The 9,793-nt window shown below is 39.4% G+C and overlaps 1 pseudogene; it reads left to right on the plus strand.

The window, feature by feature from the left end:
* Positions 1 to 7,271: 7,271 nt before the first annotated feature.
* On the plus strand, positions 7,272 to 8,172 carry LOC125918647 (gametocyte-specific factor 1-like; annotated as a pseudogene).
* The last annotated feature ends 1,621 nt before the right edge of the window (positions 8,173 to 9,793 follow it).

A 9,793-nucleotide genomic window follows, 5' to 3' on the forward strand; every position in this document is an offset into this window, starting at 1 on the left:
AATGCTCGAGATGAAGTGCAAGCTTTGTAAGATGTCCTTCAGTTAGCCTCCTTCAGTTGCTCGAATATATACCTTTATTTATGGACATCCACACTCTCGTATCAACACTTCCAGAACCAACCATTAATGGTGGGATCTTGGACAATTACCTAACCATCTATCTATGCCTCAGTTTCCCTGTTGGTAAGAGAGGGTGATAATCAAACTTACATCATAAGGTTTTTATGAAGGCTAAGTGAGTTTATTTAAGTCAAGCACTTAGAACAATACAGATGCTGTAACTACTGTAGATGTTTGATATTATTACTGTCACGGAGAAGAAAATGTGGCAATGTCTCTGTTTATCATATTATTGGCTATTTGTGGCTTCAAAAAGTTATATAACAATTCAGTTATTTTTTATTTAATTTAGTAAATAGATTTAGTCCCCACTATGAGCAAGACCCACTGCTTTGCTCATCATAACAGACCACAAGATTGTATTTTTTATTATTTTAATGTTTATCTTTGAGAGAGAGAGATCACAGGAGCAGGGGAGGGGCAGAGAGAGAGGATCCAAAGCAGGGTCCATGCTAATAGCAGCGAGCCCTGCATGGGGCTTGAGCTCACCAACTGTGAAATCATGACCTGACCCGAAGCCGGAGGCATAACCCACTAAGCCACCCAGACGCCCCAAGATCACAAGATTTTAGACTCCATGAGTACCAGGTTCAATTTCTGCCTCCACAAATTCAGAGCTTCAGAGCCTTCTTTTTCTGTAGTATGTGCATGTGTGAGCATGTGTGTGTGCTCACACACACTGAGAGAGTGGCAGAGATGGATCCAGCTGGTCCAGACTGTCCTTTCTTCTGTCATTACTCTACATAATGAAACCGTGTGATTTCTTTCAGCACACGCAGCTGGCACCGCCTGGCCTGCTTTTAATGGATGCCATGCCCAGAAATGATGAAAAGCTTTGGCTCTCACAAATGAGAATGTCCCCCCAAATGAGCTGAATACTGACGATGGAGGTAGGGCAGGAAAGCTGACAAATTGTATTTTTTTTTCTCATTCAGTTAAGCCCTAGTATTTCTCATTGCATGATTCTTTGCTTAATTCAATATTTATATCCTTGAATAGAAATTCTACAAGAGACTTTCCAGTAGTCTCACCATGATCCTGACCTTTCTTTATGCCCTTACTTGGACAGTGGTGACACCTATATGTATATATGTGTGTAAAAAGTATAGATATATATTTATTTTGACCAAATAGTTTTGGCCTAACACACCCAACACTGAAAGAAATTGGTCATCTTCGGGGTGCCTGGGTGGCTCAGTCAGTTAGGTGTCCAACTCTCGATTTCAGCTCAGGTCATGATCTCACCGTTTGTGGGTTCGAGCTCCATATCAGGCTCTGCACTGACAGCTCAGAGCCTGGAGCCTGCTGCAGATTCTGTATCTTTCTCTCTCTCTCTCTCTCTCTCTCTCTCTCTCTTCCCCTCCCCCACTTACCCTCTCCCTCTCTCTCTCTAAAAATAAATAAGCATTAAAAAAATTTTTTTAAGAAGTTACTCATCTTAAAAATAAAAGGAAATGTAGTAACGCAATGCATAATTTTTAAAGAATATTTTAACAGATTTCCACAGTCTAGGCTTCTGGTGTTTCTGGTTATCAACAAAATCATCATTGGGACACCAAAGGACTGGAAAATAATGGTAGGAAATGTCATTACCTGGTAGATTTTTTAAAAGCCTATCAGCAAGTAAGATGTTGCGCTGTACCATTGTTTCTTCCTTCTGATCCCGATACAGGAAGTGAGGTTTCCCTAGGCCCAAGAGGAAGAATTCTGTTTGCTTTCTCCCTAACAACAATCCTTTCCAGGGCTGATGAACAAGGCAAAAAAAAAAAAAAAAAAATGTAAGCCTAGTCATGCTGAGGCACTCCTGCCCACGAGGTATGAGATGACACCAATTTAGTGTCTTGCAAGGCAAACTTAGCAAGAAGGAAAGGCTTCTAGGTCTTTCAGCAATCTCCTCTTACAGGTGTTGACACGCCCTCACTCACAAGCAGCCACTGTCCTTCACAATATCCTTTGCTGTCCAAGCTCCCCCAGGGTCCTGCCCCCTAGACCTGCCTTGACAATATTACTGCATGCCCATGGCTTTTTTTTTCGGTCCCTCCGCTGCCCCTACTTCCTTACGTGCCCTCTGAGTCCTTCCATTGGGGACTTTCTACCTGTTTGGATAATCTAATTCCAGAGGACCTGATAAGACTTTTCCAGTACTGTAGCATGTCGATGAAGGCAGGCAGGATGTCTGGAAACCCATAGTATCTACCTAGGAATTCTGTATCTTACTCTGGGTTGACCTGCACATAGGAACTGCTGTCTATGGAGGCCCCAAAGTTGGATCATATAGAAGTACTCACTCTCTACTCTCCCAACCCTTGTATTTTGGCTTCTTTATAAGCAGCAAGATGATGCTGCCAAACCTTGGGTAAGTTCATGCTGCCCCTTTAGTTATGAAGACTCACTATTTTAGAGTCCATACGCCATGTTTGCTGAGGATGGGGGGTTACAGGCTTAAGATACTATGAACATGCTTTATGACTCCTCTTCTTCATGTTCTATCACAGAACTACAGAATCCACACCCCTCTTTCTGTGAGTGAGCTCTGAAAACGGTTCACACACACACCCACAAAAGAAAGATAAAATGAAAAGGAGACCATGATGCACACTTTTTTAAAATTTTTTCTTTAATGTTTATTTATTTTGAGAGAGAGAGAGAGAGTCGGAGAGAGAGGGAGAAAGAGAATCCCAAGCAAGCTCTGTGCTGTAAGCACAAAGCCTGATGTGGAGCTCGAACTCACAAACTGTGAGATCATGACCTGAGCCGAAACCAAGAGTCAGTTTGACTGAAGCCACCCAGGCACCCCATGATGCAAACTTTTCTAACAAATGCTGTAATTTCTAGTTTTGGTGTTTTCTTTCTTTCTTTCCTTCCTTCTTTCTTTCTTTCTTTCCTTCTTTTTTTTATTTTTTATTTTTTGGCTATAACAGGATTGTAGTATATAATTTTTAAAGGGAAAAATTGATAGAGGCCAATGAATTTGAAGAAAAAGATGGCAAGGGCCTTTTGTTTGCAAAATACAAATAAGAACCCTTTTGAAAACTGTGGCTTAAGTGATGTCAGTTGTCACAAAGCCCCTGGAACTGATGAATTTTATCATGCAGAATGACATTTTAGGCCATTATTGAAATTTATCCTTTCTTATCATGAACATTCTTAGATCATTCCCCAAGGAGTTCTAAAATTTTTCTAAGGAACTTTTGCATCATGCTAAAGTAGCATTTGCTAAACTTAATTGCCTCAGGAAAAAAAATCCACTCTTTTATATCGTTTTGCATAGCAACATCCCAAACACAGCAAACATGATGATGCATGGAAAATAGAAAGAGTCTGGTAGAAATACAGCTACGGAGGGACTGGTCATGGGTTCCCAGAAATCACTTGAGGACTATGTTTCTGCTCTCACACGACAGCTGCCAGGGGCCAGTCTCATCCATAGTTCTTATTTCCCGAAGCTCTTCCTCAGCAGTTCTTACAAACAAAGCTTTATGTTATTCTGAAATCAGGTGAAAAGGAAAAAAAAAATCAACGTTTATTGAAGGGGTAAAAAATCTTTCAGGATGATGTGTACTCCCATAAGGATGGGCTGCATATTTTAGAAGTATAGTAAGTATGCGTTGCTCTGAAACAGTTACCATAGGAACAAAACTTTTTCCCTATTAGATGGAAGAGTAGTCACTGTAGTAAATTTCCACACAAATGTCTGAGCTACATCAGTTGAGCATCAGTTGGGAGTCAAATCCAACAGATTGTGGATTTACTAGACTGACGTTAGAGGGAAAGGATACAACTGTAATATAAGGAAAAATTTTTGCACATCCAATGATCAAACCAGGTTTGATAAACAGACCATCAAAATAGGCACCTCAGTGCCCATCGCTTTTATATTCTGCTCTAATTTCCCAGAAGGACATCGCCCCAACTCTCAGCTGGAAGCTGTGCTAACCAATATCAGAGAGGATTCTTACAGCATGGTTCATAAGAATTTATCCTGAAAAAGAGGGCAAATGTAATAGCACCACGTAAGCAGCTTCATAGGGTTCCGTGAGCAATGGGAAGTGTCCAATGGGGTTACAGTTCTGGATGCTTCCAAAATGAGCTGGATTGGAGTGCAGCTCTGAACGCAAAGACATTTTAGGGTTACCTTAACCTTGATCTTTCTATTTCACATAAGACTACGTGGAGAAATATGCATCTTAAGTTGAAAAGGGTTCTTTTCCTATAAAACAAAAATTCTGAGTGATAAGAAAGCATTGTGACAGTATGTTAAGGTTTTTTTTCTTAATGGTATGTAAAATGATATATCTATGATGATAGATTTAATGAGATATGGGCATGGGAGAAGGATGAATAAGGAAAATCTAATCTTGAGAATACGCAGTAGAAAAGCAGAAGTTCAGGGGCACCTGGGTGGCTGTTGGTTAGGCATCTGACTCTTGAGTTCAGCTCAGATCATGATAACCTGATCTCATGGTTTGTGGGATCGGGCCCCACATCAGGCTCTGTACTGGGATTCTCTCTCTCCCTCTCTCTCTAACCCTTCCCCATGCAGTCTTGCTCTCTCTAAATAAATAAATAAACATTAAAAAAAAGCAGAAGTTCAATATGTGAAGTGGGGGTGGAGTGAAAGATCATACAACATAAGACCCCCAGAAAAATACTAGTTAGAAAATATAATAATTTTAGATTTAGTTTTCTCTTAAACATTTGAATAAACTATCTAGCACACATGAATTCTGATGTGAGCTGTGAAAGAATCTAACAAATTAAAAGTTTTAAAATCTAACATTTTTCAGAAAATTGGTCTCAATGTGTGTATTAAAATGATTGTAATAATAAAGTATCAATCTAAAGACTCATTATAACTGAATTGAATTTACATGACATTTAAAGTCTAAAAATAATCCTCAAATACCAGATGATGAATCAATGCCAGGTCATTACTTAAAATACACTTAAACTTATGAGATAATACTAGAAACATAAGAGTAAATGCTGATAGAATAATGCGTCTTTTACAAAGAGCATATTCTGCTTAAAGCCCTTGGCTTACATTTTACTTTTTTAGAATTCTCCATTTTATTTAAAGTTTTAAAAGCATAAGGGTCAGTTTCCATCAATTTCCTGGCTCATACTAAAGTAATTAGAAATTTTGAACACTTAGAATCTTGGCACATTCTTTATTTTACTTTTTATTTTATAAAATATACTTAGAAGAAACGGAGTCTTTTAGGCTTTACTACTGTATTTTAATTCTCCAAAGGGTGTGTCAAAGTGATAAAAAAAAAACAAAAAAAAACTTTAGATGCGTTACAAAAGAACTACAGCAGTTTAATGCTATAGTAAGATGGTGATCCAAATTCTAAGATAATGTTATAATTTCAGGCTTAACTCACCCATCTCACTTGTTTATACTACCCATACCCTAGAAGGCCCTCAGGTTAGTGCTGGACACCGTCTTACTACGTGGGTGGCACTTGCCTGTCATCTCTACAACTCTGAAGAAAAGCCAGGGAATTTGTTTTAAAGTATTTGTCCAGATGAAGCCACATGTGGCCTCCAGGGTGCTCTGGGCCTGACGCCTAAGCCTGCTGGCTATGCAGAGCCACAGAGCTCATCCAGAAGAAAATTTGATGTCTCCTCAAAGCCAGGAAAGATAAAAGAAACCTGCATTAGTCCAAACCAGCACAGTTCATGTGTGGGAATTGCACAAGATTAGGGTTTGTCCTCTGTATTGGCCTCACAAAAGCCAGGGAATAGAAAGGAGACAGCTGCTAAGTGCCTCTGTTTTGTTGGTTTCCTTGCTTATGAGAAGCTTTGGACAGTTACCTTTGTCTTGATTAACTCTATTGGTGAACAGGGGTCCTTGAGCATGTGATAGCAAACTCTGGTGCTTATGGGCACTTAGGTGATACAGCCACATCATTGGAACAGAATTCTATGAAAGATAAGACTTGACAGGCTTTCTGTACCTTACAAAGGTCTGATTCCTCTTAATAGTGATTGAACTTTATGATATACAGATGATAGGCAAGATTCTTGGGCAGACTGGAAAGCTGTTGACCTTGTTATTCCATGGCTAAAGTATTTGGTAAAATTGTCACTTGATCTGTCATAGAGAAGAAATCATCTGCTTATCTACCCCCTCGAAGGGAACTGTTTGGATAAACTGAGAATATTACAGTGGGTTGACTGCTCTTTGTTGCTTTTAGCAAGATATAATGGGAGAAAAGAGCTCTGGCAAGGGCCATGCAGTTTGCACAGAGAGATGGAAGTGAACAGAGTTGTGTTAAAGAGAGATTCTTCGAATGCAGCTTGCAATTTAAAATCCAAATGTGTAGCCTTCTAGTGTTTAAAAAAAAACCCAGTAAAGAAAGAGAAAAACACAAAACAAAGGGAGCAGTAGACCCATCACAGCCTCTACCACTGGGAAGATGAAAGATCTCAGATGTTTGCAGCGAATACAGATTAGAAAATTCAACCCTTATCCATGGGCCCTCTTCCATCCAGAATGTACATATAGGCATAGTAAAGGTCAGTAGAACCATAGCTTTCCTGATGGAATCCACAATGTTGTTGGTGTGTGGGCTGATAAAGAATGACAAGACAACAAAAAACTTATTCCTGGAGCACCTGGGTGGCTCAGTCCATTAAGCATCGACTCTTGATCTCGGCTCAGGTGATTTAATGCTTACTGAGTTCAAGCCCCAGGTCGGGCTCTGTGCTGATAGCATGGAGCCTGCTTGGGATTCACTGTGCACCCCCCCCTTCTCTAAAATGAATAAATAAACGTTAAACAAACAAACAAACAGGAACCTAAAGAGTGGGAAGGGCCTAGGGTGGTGTGCCCCTCGAAAGGGAAGGAGGCTCCAGGAGGCCCAAGCTCCCGCAGGGCCAAGACCAGCGTCACAGGAAGTGGGGTGTCTCCGCCCCCTTAATGTCTGAAGCCAGAAGCAAGGGTAGCTGGGGCGCCAGTGGGCGGAGAAAGCGACTGTGAGGAGAACGCGTCTCCACGGAGGAAGAAAAACAATTGTTTTATGGATACCTCAGCTGTGTTAAGTGTTTAACCGGTTGCTTTAGGAGATACATCCAGCCCCCAAACTTGACTGCTTCATGTAATTTGTCCATTTCATCGCGGTCTAGTTCTAGGGAAAAGCACTTGGATTTCGCTCCTTCATTTCCAACATGGAAGAAACTTACATCGATTCCCTGGACCCTGAAAAGCTATTACAATGTCCCTATGACAAAAACCACCAGATCAGGGCCTGCAGGTTTCCTTATCATCTTATCAAGTGCAGAAAGAAATAACCTGATGTCGCAAACAAATTGGCCACTTCTCCCTTCAATGCTTGTTGCTCAGGCTGAAATTGGCCACCATATCTCAAACTGTGATGATAAAAGTTGTATTGAACAGGAGGATGTTGTCAACCAAACCAGAAACCTTGGACAAGAGACTCTGGCTGAGAACACATGGCAGTGCCCTCCTTACCATGAGGAGTAGGATAACAATCTGTGGGAACAGACCAGCACCCCATTTTTCGTGGGCACAGCCAACTACTGTGGCAACAACAGCCCTGCAAGCAACATAGTTAGGGAGTGTAACAGTAACCTGGTTTCAGGCATGCATGTTCCCAAATCTCTGCCATATGTTCTGCCATGTAAAATCAACGGAAATGCACAATAACTGATATCTATCTCATCAAATGCCAGACCCTAGAAGGCTCTTGCTTCCTACTGCTACCAGTGGGTTCTTCATTTTTTTTCCCTCCTAATCTCATTGTAGAAAGATTAACTGTCTGTGACTTTAAAAAACAAAAACAAAAACAAAAACCTCTCTTGGCAAGAGTCTTCTGATCCCCACAAACTAACAGAAGAAAAGTGCATATCTGTCAAATTGTCATAATTCTCCTATAGATACATATATGATTGTTTTTATATTATAGATGCATATCTGCATAGAATATTATTTGGAAACTTACACAAGACACTGGTCACAATGGTTTCTTCTGGGGGATTCAGTGGGGGATTCAGTGACTGTGAGAAATAGGTATGTGGGAGACTTACTTTCCCCAACTTCCATTTGGGTAAATCATTGGTCCTTGTATATACATCACTTATTCACACACACACACACACACACACACACACACACAGCAAAGTGGAAAATAGTTCGTAATAAAATTACAAGTGCACATACCTTTTGACCTCCTTATTTCTCTCCTGGGAATGATTCCCTGCAAATATAGCCAAATGTGTGAAATGATATATGTTCAAAGTCATTCACTGCAGCGCTGCTTTTAATAGCAAATATTGAAAACAACTTAAGTGAAATATTAAATGTCTGTCAATAGAGCCCTGATAAAACAAATTATACAGACCCATACAATTTAATACCACACATCCACAAAAAAGAAATGAAAAACATTATGTATTGATAAAAAATGAGCTCTACAATATTACTAACTGAAGAGGGTAAGTATTTCATCCTCTCCTTTGAGGTAACAAAATGAAAGGAATATATATATATATATATATATATATATATATATTTATACATATATACACATATGTCTATATGTATGTACAGTTATGTCTTATGTATACATATACATACATATATTCACTTCTCTTTATAAAATATTTCTGAAAGGTACATAAAAATTGATAACATTGGCTGTTTCAGGAAAAGAGAATTTGGTGGCAGAGGTTCATGGGTGGGATAGATAGTTTTTACTCCAAAAGAATTCCATAGAGGGGCGCCTGGGTGTGTCAGTCAGTTGGGTGTCCGACTTTGGCTCAGGTCATGAGCTCATGGTTCGTGAGTTCAAACCCCACATCGGGCCCTGTGCTGACACCTCAGAGCCTGGATCCTGCTTCAGATTCTGTGTCTCTTTCTCTCTCTGCCCCTCACCCACTCACACTCTTTCTCTGTCTTTCAAAAATAAATAAACATTGGAAAAATAAAAAAAAAGAATTCCATAGATAGTAACATTTCCATATCAATAACAACATTTAGGTAAGTGTATATGCTTGCTTCATAGACTACATTTGAGTGCCTAAATTTAAGGCATTTAAAAAGTCTATGTGTGTGTGTGTGTTTGCATATGTGTGAATATATATCACATATATATATGAAATATATGTATCATATATATATCACCCATCCATCCTCATTTCTTTATATAGGCAGCATCCTGTGGAATAATAAGTCTGATTCTAAAGGCCATATCTGCATATGCAACTTAAAAAAATTAATATGCTCATGGCTTTTTTACACCAATCTTGTTAAAAGTATGCTCAGTTTCTAGGGATAATTAGCATTAACTTAGTCTGTTGCTAATTTCAGTTATTTCTCATCAAGTACATTATGAAGAAAAAATGCTGCCACCTTTGATGTCACTCACCAATGAATGAATCAATCAATCTTTTATCATGAAGACAAAATTCCTCTTTTTAAAATTCTTTTGCCACATTGTTCTAAGAGCACAGAGTCGGTGATACAGTCAAAGAGAATGTTCTTTTCTAATGGGAACCACTCTTTCTAGTTAATAGGACCTACTCCATTTCTTTTAAAAATTTTCTCCTTCTGTCCCTGTTCCCCTCCCTCCTTCTTTTTGTTCTCCCCTCCTTTCCTTCTTTCTTGCTGCACTAGTGTCCTAGAGAGACCATCTATTTAAAATCC

Source organism: Panthera uncia, chromosome B4, assembly GCF_023721935.1.
Source record: "Panthera uncia isolate 11264 chromosome B4, Puncia_PCG_1.0, whole genome shotgun sequence".
NCBI lineage: Eukaryota > Metazoa > Chordata > Mammalia > Carnivora > Felidae > Panthera > Panthera uncia.